Here is a 14,914-nt window from a genome sequence, read left to right as displayed (position 1 = left end):
ATGGTGTTCCATGGAATAAAAGCCATGGAACTGACTAATAATCCCCCAGTGTCACCTTCTGGAACCAGCCAGTCAAGTAGGAGCAAAGCCATTGCAAAGCAGTACTTCCAACTGAGTCAGCCTATCCAGAAGGATACAATGGTTGATCATATCAAAAGGCAGCAAGAGGTCTAGGAGAACCAACAGGGTTGTACTCCCCTTGTCTTTCTCCCATTAGAGGTCATCCCACAGGGCAACCAAGACAGTCTCCATTCTGAAGCCAGGCCTGAAGTCCAACAGAAATGGTTCAAGATGGTATATTTCATCCTGGAGTGCCTGGAGCTGTTCAGCCAGCACCCACTCAAACGGCTTGCCCAGGAAGGGAATATTGGCCACTGGCCTGTAGTTGTTAATATCCTCTGGGTCCAGGTTAGATTTTTTTCAGGAGTGGTCTAATTAGTCTCTAATTACAGTCTCTTTTCAAGAGGCCAGGCCCACTCCCTCTTTCAACAAGTCATTTACAACCTCCTGGACCCAGATACACGTCCCTCCCTTACCTTGAATGATAAGCCATGATGGGCAAGGGTCAAGCATACAGGTAGTGGACCAAAGCTGACCAAGCACCTTGTACACATCCTCAGGCCTCCATAACTGAAACTCATCCAACAAAGTTGGACTGGATGGAACTTTGGATATCTCTGTTAATGGAACTGTATTAAATGTGGAGTTCAATTCGTGACAAATCCAAGAGACTTCATCCCCATAAATGCTGTGCAAATTCAAAGCAAGCTACTGAAAGTTCCACAATGTCTTTTTCTGTAGCGCTTTTCCGAGTGCTCTGCAGCCTTTTTACCAATTCACATTTAAAAAGTGGGGCTCTTCAATAGCAGACAAACTTGGAACTCCTGCACTGTGCTGTTCAGGAGGCAGAAATGTGGTGAGCTTTAAGTGCCTGCTAAAAACCTAAGCCTCCCTTTCTACAAGCTTTCCCTGGCTTATAATTGATGCTGCTGCTCTTTGATTGCTTTTTGATGTTTTAATTATTAATTTATTCTCACTGAACCTAGAATTAGTTGAGCATGTTAATGAGAAACGTGTGAGGAATCTGTTCTATGCGGGAAAACCCATCAGACTCCATGGTTTTGGCTTCCCAAAATTCAGTCCAATTTGCAGCAGTCCAGAGTTCAAATTCCTGGCAACCGCACCCAGCTTTCAGAGGGCACTTGCCAGGAATTGAGCCCCACAAGCAGCAGCATTCTTCTGTGCCTACCACTGCCACCAATGACAGCAGAAAGTAGAGAAGGTTGGTGACAGGCTCACATGCTCATAGCTCCCTTTTTCACATTCTGCACTCACTCCTGACAGGGAAGGTTCTCAACTGGGGGATCATAAGCATTCACAAACTTCCCCTTCACATGCCTCTTTTTGCTGGACTGGGCACAGCACAAGAGCAAGTCCACAATTCTGGAGGGCTGGATCCTGAAAGGGTTTGTCCCAACCCTAGCATTAACAGCAATTTTAATATTTCAGGAAAAAAGGCACCACTTAGGTGCTATCCTATGGCAGTTAGTTTGGCCAGCCACAGAAGAGGTCAAAGTCCACTCCGACCTTGGACCATCCTGCCTCCACGCTTGCATCCAGCATGGAAAGAACCACACTAGCTGTGTCCTAGAGGTTGGAAGGCTGATCTCAAAGCCAGAAGTTTGTGGATGTTAGGAGAAGCAAGGCTGGGAGAAGAGTGGCTCCACCACAATATCACGGCACTGCCTCAACCACTCATCCTTCCACAACAGGGCAAAAGCCTTAAATAGCCTAAAGCTAAAGTCTTTGATAGGGTGGAAGACGCATAGAGGAGACCATCATAGAGGAAACCACTCCACCTTCCATAGGATACCCATAATCCTTTGTGTTCAGGTTACAAGCAGCTATACACTGTTTCAGATTGTTTTCTATCAAATAGTATGCACGTAATATAAACAAATAATCTGGAAGATGTATATTTACATGCAGGAATGGTGATATAAACCATGTGGTGAGACAGCATTTCCAAATGTTACTAGGTGGTAACAGACATCACTACAAAGATAACCAGGTATATCTTTATATACCAGGTACCTACTATATATTTTTTTAAAAAATCTCTTTGCTGTTATGTCATAAAATATATTCCATCTACTTTTCATAGCTTGTTAGGCAGCTTTCATTCCATCATCCATTCACTGATGAAATCAGGTATTGCGCAGATCTACTTATAAGCAAATTTGCAATACACTAAAATGTACAATTCCACCCCCACTATATATATGGTTTAATCATGGTTTAATCTATGAGAAAAATGCACATTTTTGGTCAGTATCTTTATTCTTCCTATTTCTCTACAGTTGTATTTATGTAAAATTGAAGAGAATTAACATATGGCCCACATGTCTTCAAAATCCATGCAACTTGAAAAAAGTCATAGGCTACAGAATCCATGGGTAGGAGCCTTACGTATTCAAAGTAATTTCAGTTCATTGAGATTTCTCAAACATCTCTGTTATTTAAACTACAGGAAACAGAGTTGATTGCCTTGAAAAACTGTACTTATTTGCTTTGCTGTGTCTTGAAAATAATCTGTTCAAGAATGACTTGAATGGTCATTAATAGAATGCCATGGGAGGCTGAAATGTTTCCATATTGGTTTCTGAACACTGATTTTCCTGCTGTCAGATATGTATTCATATTTTTTTGGTGTAGGGACTATCCAGTCTATCTTATATAGAACACCAAAAAGCAATGCCACAAAATAATGACATATATCACAACAAACCCCTGCTCATTTTCCAGGATGTTAAAGCTAAAACTATTTTAAAGTACAATCCTATAAATATTTTCTCAGAATTATGTAATGTAAAGTCACATTGTGTTCAGTAGAGAAGTTTGCATTAAATATAGTCCCAGGTGTGCATGGGACCGCAATTCTATACCCACTAACCCATAAGCAAGCCCTACTGAATGTTGAGGAACTTCTCAGATATCCTTTTGGACTATTAACCTTCTCTTTGAGTGAGAAGGTTGTGCCATCTCCAAAACATTAAAACTAATTAATGTTTTGGAAATACTTGTTTTCTCCAGAATACCAATGTTTCTAATCAGAATACAACATGCTTAGTACAGAACAGAATTCAGGTTCACATCAACTCCAAATCAGTGCAAACTGACCCTTAAATCTAATTGTCACATGAACTTGAACTCAGGCTAGTACAAGAAAAATGTTAATACAAATTCATTGTTAATACATGCTTTCCATGACATCAGTCTAAATGTCTAAGTTTGTTGGTTTTTATCATGTAAACCATCTAGAGAGCCACGTGGCTATGAGATAGTATACAGAAGTGTTAAAATAAATAAAGCCTCTATCTGATGGAGATGTTGAAAAGCACGACACATAAGCATTAAGGCTTTAAAGTAATCCATTGTTACCAGAAAATTTAAAGGAAATAACTGCCTCATACTGGACATTAATTCTATTTTACTGACACTTAAAATAATTTTAACTGCTTTTCAAGCCAATTATTTTCCCAGAGTATGCTTGTAAGCATCCAGACTTGCAGAAGAATTCTGCTTGTGCAGAGGGCGGGAAAAGGAAACAACAATTCACCAATTCCCCTACATCCATCAGCATCACTTCTATAGCTATTCCAGAGGGTCCTTCAACCACCACCCCTCTTTTGTATTTTATAAATTGCTGTACACTAACCAGGGAACTTCAGCTATTGTGCAGTACAGAAATAGAATACAAATAGAATACATTGTTCCTCAGGGGGTGCTCTGAACAAAACTGCCCACAAATAGTCTGGATCCAATCCATTTCAAGCTATCACCAATATACACTTAAACCAGAAAACCATCCAGTCCAACAAAAATACCAGAGACATGTCGTTCAAACTACATTCCAGCTCCAAGGGTCCCAAATAATTTGTATGACTTACAACTCAGTGTGTTGCCTTAGTAACTAAGAAACTGATTTTACAAGCCTCAAAATCCAACCTGCTATTTGTTATTGATAATAGGGTAGATGTACTCATAGAATTATCATTACATTAAGGAATGTAATGTCTATACAAAAATTTAATATGCATTTAATGACATATATGCCATCTTTTTTAGAGTGCATTGATGACAAATGTATTCCTCCATTTGACATGCAACCTGGTTTGTCACCCCCTTTCTCCTCTGGAGTTCTACTTTCTTACTTATAAGAGGCTAAACTGTGAATTCAGAGACCATACAACAGGAAAGTGATTTTATTTTACAATGGAAAATACTGCTGATAGTTGGATAAATGGTCACACTGGATTGCAGGTAACTAGAAAATACTAAATGAAGAACACAGTAATTATCCAACTAAACACTAAACATCTGCTCCTCCACTGTTTCCAGAGTGAGACTGTACAAAAACTTGCCAAAATATATCCAGCTCACCACCTCTAGGTACTCTACACTAATGTTTTTCTTAAAATTACCTTCCCTTTATCAGTGTATGGAACATGGGTGGTTCCAAGTTTTTAGTCCTGGGACCCAACCACACTGCGGAAATAGCTTCCCCAAGAGGCTCACTTATACCTACTCTAAGTCATTTTATTTTCCTAGTTTCCTGTTCTAATATGTTTGCTTTCATATAGATCATACTGTACATTTTAATGTTTTAAAAATATACTTTGGGAAATTTTCCAGTAAGTATAGTATAGATATTGCATAAATAAAGTTAATGTAGTCCTGTCCATCAAGAAGAATGCAATCACTACCATAACAGGTCACCTCCGCCAATGGGTAGAACAGGATGGGGAGGACAGAGGGTGGGAACCAACATGATCTGTCACTTCTTAGAATGGCATACAAGGTGAGCATTTTCTTCCTTCAAGGATAGCTTCAGATATAGAAACAAACCTTTTAACTACTTTGTAACATCCAGCAACTAACCAATAACAGAAGAGCATGCACAGTCAACCTCGAGTTGAATGTTCACATTCAACGATAGCGTTAGAAGGGATCTCAAAGCACAAAAAAATTCACTCTACAACTGATGCAGTACATGCACAATTGCAAAACCCTTACCCATTTAGTCTTATTTGCAAAAAGACTATTTGCTGCTTTAAAACTCTTTAAAACTTAAAGAGTTACATTTCTCTTCCTTTCCTTTCAAGGAAGTTAAGGCTGCTAACATATTTCTCTTTATCTCTCCTATCAGCAACCCTATGAGGTAAGCTGGGCTGAGAGTCACCCAGCCCAAAGTCACCATGGAGCCCAATGTCTCACACTCTTAACCACTACACCATACCAGCTATTAATAAAATTGAGTTAATAGAAAGAGCACAACACTACTATTTTATTTCAATTTATAAGATAGGCAAGTGTTGCCAACCAAAGAACTTCCAGGGATTTTAGAGGTAAATGTCTACTAAGAAAGATTTTAAATTCTGACATGCTTTGGACATTAACCATTAATGTTTCAAATTGTTTCACAACTTAGGACAATTTAAGATCACTTAACCAAACATTTTGGGAACACACACACACACACCTAGTTATTAGCAATCTCTTAATGAAGAAAAGTTGTGTTATACTAACATAATGCCACCTAGAGTAGAACCAAAGTGTGTGTGACAGATACTGAATTTCTCTTAATTAATGTCAATTGCAGGGAGAGAAAATTCAATTAGTATTATATAAACTTTTGGACAGACTTGTGCAAAGCTAAGTGATATGCCTGAGCTTCTTGTGCCATGCTGAACTATCTTTCTGAAATTTTAGCCTGTCTGCTTGTCACTGACATTTAGATGAAGGTGAGGCTAAATTTCACCCAAACACATTCTACCAACAGATGGTTGGTAATCCTAGATCAGATGATGGGCAACTTGCAGCCCTCCAGATGTTTTTGATTACAATTATCATCAACCCTAGCCAACAAACAGTGCCCCATCATGGCAGCAGACTAAAGCATATGAAGGACCACAAATTGTTCACTGCTGCACCAAACGTCTACAATTTTGGGCTGGACATGCTAGACAAGTCACTAGCCCCACGAGCATGGTGGTACTTGAAGGTGCCCTTAAACATAGCCTTCACAGAGCACACACAGTCTTCCCATCCTTTCCCAAAGGCAGAAGTACACCAAACTAGGCACAGTTGCATGAAGCACAGCCAAACTCACAGTCTCTCTCCAACCTTGGAACTGCAGTGGGGTGCCAGATTCAGCTACTGGGCAATCTCTGCCCACTTCTGCAGCCTGTAAGCTTGGAAATGATTAGCTGCTTGCCCCTCTCACCAGGATGGCATCATATTTGCTATGGAGAACAGAGCAGCTAAAGTCAGGACTGAATGAAAGAATTAGGAAGAAGTGGGAAATTTAGCAGCAGTAGCATAACAATTAAAGAAGGGGTGAAAAATTTTGAGGTTCCATCCTCAAGTCTTCAGCTCAACCACAGTAGTTTATGTCTAAACTTCTTTCCCTTAACCTTGCTGTTAGTTAATGGCAGATGTTTACAGCACAGATTTTAACATTTCATTACAGTGTGTGCAAGTGAAAAGGATGTTTTCTTAAAACCAGAGAGCCCCAGCCTATTAAGTCACAAAGCTTAATGGATGGCATTGTACTAGTAACTATCTCTCATCCTAGCCCATTAAATAAGTTAAAAAAGAGAAATAAATGAGTTTTTGAAGAAGTATATTGAATTAGATTTAATATCAAAAGGAGTGTGCCCAGTTGATTCACTTTTCTACAGGGGCAAGGCTCTGATAATTAACCTGTCTAATGTTATGCTGTTGGCCTGTCCAAATCATTAAATGATCATGGTTTAAGTCCAGCTATCTCTCTCACAGGCAAGAAAGCATTTATAACGGTCTACTTCCTTGTTATTTATTGGTCCAATTCTTGAATGCTCTAGAAACGGGCCATTCAACTTTTCATACCTTGAGGGCCACATGAGGACTTCAGCACAAAATCCAGGGACCACACCCCACATCCATCCCTTTCTTCCCTGTTCGTCTTTTCCAGAAACCCTCACATGTGATCCCCCGGCCCTTCCTGCCTTCTTGGAATTGGTACACTGAGCATCTTGTACTTGATCCAAGCAACTTTCCCCAGAATGCCCAGCCTGCTGCTGCAAATGAGCGCCTTCGTGCATGTCAGCTGGAGCAGTGTGGGGCATGCTAGGGTGAGCTCTTGTGAGGCTGCCAGCCCAGCCTACTTTCTTCCTGAGCCCCAGGAAGAACAGAACAAGCCAGCAGCCTCACGAGGGCCCACCACAATAATGTAATCACTGGGATCAGGATGGCGGGGGGGAGCCGGGGGTTCTCTGGTCCTCTTGCTGGTCAGAACAAGGCCCTGGGGACCACATATGGTCCACCTGTCATGTGTTGGACCACCCTGCTCTAGAATAAGGGTAGGTAGCCTGGTATCTTTCAGACATTTGTACTACTCTGTAATTCTTGAACATTGGTGATGCTGGTTGGTAGAAGCCTGTCTTTCACACAGTTTTAAAACAGTCATTTAGTCATTGTAAAATAAGACTGAGATCCACTTTTAGTTATATGGCATTTTTCTAGCAGTCATTAGGAAGATAGGAAAAACCAGAAGCAGCCATTTATTTTGCTCCAGTGTTGCTTTTAAACTATCCATATTTATTCATTTTAAACATCTTGATTTGATGGATATGTAGCCAAACTATGTTAAAAAATTTTAGTAAATAAAAACAAACAAAACTAAACAATGGAGTAGAAAATACTGCATCATCCTTGTACGTTCTACCAGTTTCAAACTAAGCAACCGGACCAGTTCACCTATTTCCATTACAAGTCACACAACCCAAAACCTGCTGTCAAAGATACACATACTTGTAGAACTGAGAGTATCTACAGACAATGGAAATTCATACATATATGCTCAACTAGCATTAACTGATGAATTTTTGAGTTCAACTAATTTGGATTGTACTCATCCAACCTGACTGCTCCTCCACTGGAGATATCAAGAAGCTAAGCAAAGAAAAAAAAGGTCCACAGAGTCAAGGTGGAATAACATCAGTCTAATAAGCCATCATTTATTTGACTGAGTTTTGTGCCCACCACCTATATCCTCCTTTTTCTTGTGTGCTGGAAGTGAAGGCATCCAGAGTTTTCATACCACACTGTTTTTATTACATCTGAACTGGGAAATTATAACTTAGGCTTCTTTACAAACCAAGATATGAAACAGGATTAAACTGATTTCTCATTTCCTGTAATAGGACAATGTTGTCTAACAACCCACTAGCATTTTGACTTGCAGGACACAAAAGAAAGAAGGTTGGCACGGGTGGGCACAAAGTTCTCAACCTAGTTGTTCATAAAACTAAGATTAATTGTATTAACTGGGCTTCACCTTTCCTTCAGGCTAGGCTTTGAAGAAAGTAAGGAACAGCACGAACCTTATTACTTTCCCTCTTCCACACTGAATGGTACAAAGGCTTAAGAGATTCAAGATCTCTACAAGTGCTAGAGGACGGCTTGATGTGTTCCTGTGTGTCTATTTCCATGCAGGGTGGAAGAGTTATCAGCAGTAAGAAAGGAACTCAAGGAGATCTTGCACTTTGGGTTGGACATTCAACTGAGTGCAAAAATTACAATTATCATTGGATCCATCTTTGTCAATCACTGTCAATTGGGAATAAGTAATAGTGCATCACTACAATAAATGTCTAACAGTCAACACCCAGCCATTAATAACATACCTTCAAGATATCACATGCACAAGTGTAGTACCTTTTTCTGCATGATGACCATCAAATACACACTGTATCTATAGAAGAACCAAAATCTGGTTCTAAAGCAGAACCAGCACTGCAGCAAATTCTTACCATAAACAAGTTACACATAAACAAAAGAAATAAACTAAATATGCTTACTGTAGTATAAACAATTACCCAAGTAACTGACAGCACAATCCCACGCATGCTTTGCCAGAAATCAGTCACACCATGTTTAATGATACTTATTTCCAGGTAAGCACAGATAGGATTATAGCCAGGAGTTGATGACAAAAATTAGGCTAATGGTTTTGTAAATGGCTGTATGTTAAAGGTCAGCAGAAATCTCTGTAAAAAAGCATCTACAGTCTACAAGTACCACAACATATATCTAATAGGGTGCCATCTGGGAAATAATCTATATAAAAACTCACCTTGAGTTCCTGGGAGACCTTAGAACAATTTTTTTTCCAAAACATGTGTAAACATGCTTTTATTTGCATAACTTACAGGGTGGTAAAGTTTACTAAAATAATGAATGTGAAGTGCTTTGAGCAATTAACATTACTTAGGAAAAATTATAGAGAAATTAATATTTGATATAAGGGGGCTGAAAACTTTTAATCCTCAGCATTCCCTTTTTTAGCTAAAATTAAACTCTTGTAGCCACTACTCATATATTCACATTATAGTCTGACTGATACTTCTGAGTACTTTCTGGAGTTCATCCAACCCTTACTATATTGAGCTGCATAGCCTCTGAAAAGTCTTTGAACAGCCATCAGTATTTAGCTGTGGTTCTACATATATACAATGCTTTCCAACACAGAGGAAGATATTATAGCAGAGTGAAAATTTCAGAATTTGTCAAAACTAAATTAAATCCAGAGCTATGGGATTAAATAACTGGTATATGAAAACCACCTGTTTCAGCAGCAAAAAGAAGTTTTAAATGTAGTTCACCCAACAAGCAGAGCTGTTGTATGCAATGCATTTTGATAAATTTGCTTTGAGTTCTTCAAAGAAAAGTGAGGTATAATCCAATAAATCAAACATATAACATCTTTTCTACTTTGTCTTTTGAAATGTCTTCTATGCTTTCTATTTCACATGAATGACTTAACATATATCAATAATCTTTGCAACTCATTTTAAAAACATGGACACTTAAATATCACCTTCAGAAATTCAAGAATTAGGACTGAGCATTTCAAAAGCCAAATTAAGGTGAAATCCAAGAGAAAAACATCCTGACATTCCCCAGCCCAATACATCATTTTCTGTCTAACCATGCATAGGAATTCTGACCTTAATGTCTTAAACTGCAAAACATTAGGTTCCTGGCAGATGTCCTAGAAGCCATAGAAAACTGGGCACAGTGTCCAAGGGCAAAAAGAAAGTCCATTATTGAAGTCCTCTTTTGGTCAGCAGCAGAAAGGTCTAGCATGGTTGTTTTGCTGAAGTAGCTGTCTTGTCATAAGGGGAAAAAAGGAGGCATTTTGGGAGCATTTCACAGGCAGACTGGGGAAGGCTTTAGATTCAGTTTTTCCCTCATTTCTCAGGTATGGCCTAAGCATGAGGAAAACTATACTAATCCCATAGGTAGTAGAGTTGTTTTGCTTCCCACAGATGCCAATCAGGCAGGAAACAAATGAAAACAGGGACAGATGAAGAGAGTTCATCCTCTTCCATCTAAGTTGGCATGAGCACATCAGGTCTAACAAAGTAGTGCTCCACTGTCATGGACTCTTCCCCATGGGATTGCTCTGCCCATATATTTTCTGTGATTGTATATTGTACTTTGAACTGCAATATTCTCCCTCTTCTGGTCTGCTCATGTTAACAGAAGTATAGATTCCACATAGTCGGGTATCTGAAGCATATTTACTGTCCCTAGTTATCTGTGGATGTGTTATTGTAGCCCTACATCTTCCTCCTAATTTAAAAAATAGAAACGAATACCAGTTTAGAGAAGCCTTCCCTAACCTTTGGTCCCAAACACTGCTGGGATAACTTGAGGATGAGGAGAGTTTTTGTCCCAAGAGCTGAAGACTTAAGGTTGCATAACCTGATTAAGAATGTCACTCATCTCTAACAACTTAGTATAACTTTGTCCAAAGTGCAAACCATGAAGTGGTACATTTACAAAAGATTGTTTTACAGGATGCAACCCCATGAAAGCATTTTGTTCCCTTTCTACCTGCATTATTCTTATTCTTTTAATTTGGAGTAAAGTACCAGAAAGCTGAAAACATTTTTCCCCCATAAGGTACTACAAAATTAGTTTTGCCAAACTATAGCATCAGGATGCATATCTGACTTGAATTCTTGAGGTCTTAAATTCTTGTTGATTTTACTTTTTCAGATATGCATTCTTCCCTGTGTAATATCATTTTTATAGTTTTTAATCTCTGTAGAATACCAAGAGTGTTTGGCTACTGGTCCAATGTAAAATGCAATAAAGGAAATGAAAGGCCTCTCCCCTTTTCTCTTAGCTTTGATAAAAGTACTCTTATGATTCCATATTAATCTGGATTCAACAATATTTCAGTCTTCTGCGTGTAAAAGTGAGCACGGTTTTAATTTTCCTATTAAAATATGTACAACCAGCATGAGTTTAGAACATGTCTTCTAAACAGAAATGCTAAAAAGTATAGGCAGCCAAAATGTCATATTTGATTCAGCCTATATTACCCAACTGAACCTTCTTTTATATGCAGTCAACATACAATTCCAACATAAGCTTTTATAAGCAGTGCTTGAATATTACAACATACTGCACTACCAGTGATTTGCTTATTAGATGTTGTCTGGACAATGCATTACCATTGCAAATTTTAAAATTAAATACTTCTGCTACTAGCAAATAACAAAATACCAAGTAGTATATTTCCTAAAAGATTTAGTGAGACTTAAGCATACTGAATGTCATGCATTTTCTGGAACACAAAAACTATACAAGACATCTTAGTAGCAAAATTGATTTTCAGTCACTGATTTACCACAGCCCTGCATGTGACCCCGAGACAGCAAATGGGCATGTATCTAAACCTAACTGTGTCTGCCTGCATTTCTTAACCCCAGCACTGTGAGAAGAGAGGAAGACAAAAATAGCACAGACTGGAAACATGGCCACTTGCTACAAATACTCTGCAGTAGATTATGATGCTGCCACCTGACACAGTATACATACTGGTCACAACCTTCACCCAAGTTTTCCATTAACAGATAAATATGCATAAATTTGAAACCCATCTGAACTGCCCAAGTGGGAATTGTTAACTAAAAACAACTCATAATTAAGACAGAAAGGCCTAGAAATTACTGGAAACTTCACGTATATGCATACTTGATGTAACTCCTACCAACGTTAAGACTGACCTTGACAAGTGCCCTCATTGCCATGCTGTTATGAATGTGTGCTTTCTCTTTGTAAGAGTCCACAGTTCGGAGCTGTGGACTATTAGGGTTGTAATTCTCCTAGAGCGGGGGGGGGGGGGCCAAAATTGGTCTGCTCTACCATCTGAACGCCGCTGGAAAAGTCTTTACATTATAGCTTAGCTATATATCCTATGTACTAAAGAACAGATTTTGACTGTACAAGTCAACGAACAAAGCAAGTGACTCTGTATAACTAAGCTCGCACAATGAAGCTGCAAACCAAGCTCACTTTGTGGCCCTGCCCTCTTTACAAATCTCTCCCATCCACCCGAATTGGAGGAGTTATTGTCCTCTGTACGCAATTATTTCTGCTACGGTGATGAATAGAGCGGCACCTCACACCCCTTTCGCTTTAGTATTAGCACTCCCCCGCCCCCTAAGCCGGTGAAGCTTTTACCACCATCGCTCATTTCCGCTCTTGTACGAGGAAGGCGAGGCGGCTGTAGAGGCGCGAGAGAAGCGCGGGAGCGGCTGTGCGCTATCCCGTTTCCCCTATTCCTCCCGCCACTCCTCCGCGGCTCCCCCACTGCAGGCCCGCACTGCTTCACAGGCGTGATCGGGAACCTGATGAGTTGGTTATTCAGCGCGCCAGGCGAGCTCTGTGGTCACGGCGCCCTAACGAAAGCCGAGGCGGGGCACGATGCAGCAGCAACCGCACTGCCGGGGCAGGTCTAGAGCCACCCCCAGAAGGGCTACGAGCGAAATCCTCACCCCTGCGTGCAGGTGAACTAGGCCCGCATTCACGCCCTTCGAAGCCCGCGGCCAGGACTGGTAGCACAGGCGCCCAGCCGCGGCAGCGCCAGATCCCCCCACCGCCGCCCGCCCGCCTGCCTCACGCAGTGCCGGCCCCCAGGCGCCGACTGGACGCCTCCTCTTCCGCGCAGCCAGCACTCGCTCCAGCGCACAGACCCGAGTAGGTAGCGCAGCCACGCTCGCCACTGTCATGGCATGCCGCCAAGTCCCGCTGCTGGCCCTCCGCTTCTCTCACGGCCCCACCACCCAGGGAGCCCAATACCGCCAGGTAGCCCGTGCCGCTCAGCTCCAAGCCGGGGAGTGGCACGCCCTCGCGGCCCCCGGCCTAATGCAGCCCATCACGACCCACCCACCAGCCGGGGAGGCATTCGTGTGCCACTCGCCGGCTCAGGGGCCGACAGCAGGCCGCAGAGCACAGCAGAGCACAGCAGAGCCCAGCCCGGGAGAGGGAGGAGCGCCGTGGCCAGCGCCACACGGGCCCCACGCGTCTATGGCGACGGAGACGCCGCGGGCGCTAGCAGCCCGTCAAGGACATGACCCGGCTCTTCTCCCCGCACCAACCTGCAGGCGAGGCGGAGCTGGACCACGGGACGAGGACGTTTCACTCCGTACCAGGCAGCAAGGCCGGCCGAAGAAGACGGGAAGCACCTCACGCACCAGCGTGTTCGGCCACCGGCTTAATATACCCGGCGCGCAGCCTAACACCACTGCACGCCCACAACCAGTCAGAAATCGGCTGTGTCTCCAGCCCGGAGAACGATAGGCCAAAGAAAGGAGAGGGGGCGGACGACGTTCAGAAAGGCAACGAAGACAGCCAATCGCGCCAGGGGGAATGCAAAGCCGGTTTGTGAGAGTGACGTCCGCTCGAACCAATAGGTGTTGAAGGGTGGCTTATTAGGGCAAGTCCAGTGACTGTCGGTTCAGGTAGAGGCCAATGAGGCGACGCTCCCTTCATTATTAGGCGATAGGTTCACTGGAGGTGTGGCTACGCTGCCCGCCCAAGGATAGGTGCGCTGCACAGTGGAAGCCCTAGAAGCCGAGATCTGGAAACCCCGTATTAGGTAGGCGGAGTTACAGATCAGCACCGGGCGCAGAGTCCCAATTACGAAGAACGTTATCTTATGATTGACAGGGCTGGGACTTCTGGGAAAGACCTAACCTGAAGAAACAAAAACAAATAGTCCTAAATCAGTTGCGGCTGAACAAGCAGCACTCGAAAAAGTCATTCCGCGTTGCACCACGTCCCCAAGACCTCGCCTAACCCATGTTTGCCCTAATCTTTTGCTCTTCTGAATGTGCAACCTTGAATGTGTTACTCACGTTTAGACGCCAAAGTCACCAACTGTCCCAAATGCATTTCTTTAGCAGAAAACAGCCGCATGACCCACCCAACCCCCGCAAGCAAGAAATTGCTCGTGAAGAGTATTTTAGGGATCACACTTGGGGACGGGGGTTGTTCTTTGCTGCTTTCACATACACTTCTGGGAAAGGTGGCTTGCAATCTCTAGCACATTTATATTAGCTGATGCACAGTAAGGAGGGTCATCAATGGAAGACTACACAACAGTAGTATGCAGAATCATCTTTATGGAAATCCTCCAACATCCTTAGCACACCACTGCCCAAACTGCTCACTTACAAGACACCTTTGAAAAAGGTAACAATATTGATTATGTGAGTATTCAGTGCCAGGATGACCCGATGCAGTGCAGGACAAGGCTCCTGCACCTTTGATAGCTGCACAGAAAGGAGTCTCGGCAACTACAGTTTCTTAGCCCTGTAAAATTCCCTCTTCTAAACTACAAATTAAAGATACAGAAGTCCTGCTCTTTCTTGCATCTGAGCAACCTTATACAGCATTGAAGCATATACTTTCACCAGTCATCCTTGGTCTTCATCTTGATGTATGCTCTTATAATTTTAACTGCCCCAAGCTTAGAATATTTCTGCATAACTGTACAAACTCAGAAGAAGGG

General features: G+C 42.0%; 1 protein-coding gene across 3 annotated transcripts in view; it reads right to left on the bottom strand.

Moving 5' to 3' along the window:
* Positions 1 to 13,600, bottom strand: part of G3BP1 (G3BP stress granule assembly factor 1) — a 35,466-nt gene extending 21,866 nt beyond the window's left edge. For 2 of the 3 annotated variants that reach the window (XM_044454286.1, XM_044454288.1), the window contains exon 1: positions 13,500 to 13,600. The gene's annotated coding sequence lies outside the window, so the exon portion shown is untranslated. Of the gene's footprint in view, positions 1 to 6,172; positions 6,258 to 13,499 lie in introns of those variants that run through there. The other variant, XM_044454287.1, reaches the window with a different exon arrangement.
* Between the last annotated feature and the right edge of the window lie 1,314 nt (positions 13,601 to 14,914).

Source organism: Varanus komodoensis, unplaced genomic scaffold, assembly GCF_004798865.1.
Source record: "Varanus komodoensis strain SLA01 unplaced genomic scaffold, ASM479886v1 scaffold7_3, whole genome shotgun sequence".
In the NCBI taxonomy this organism is placed as follows: domain Eukaryota; kingdom Metazoa; phylum Chordata; class Lepidosauria; order Squamata; family Varanidae; genus Varanus; species Varanus komodoensis.
This window is presented reverse-complemented; position numbering and strand designations above follow the sequence as displayed.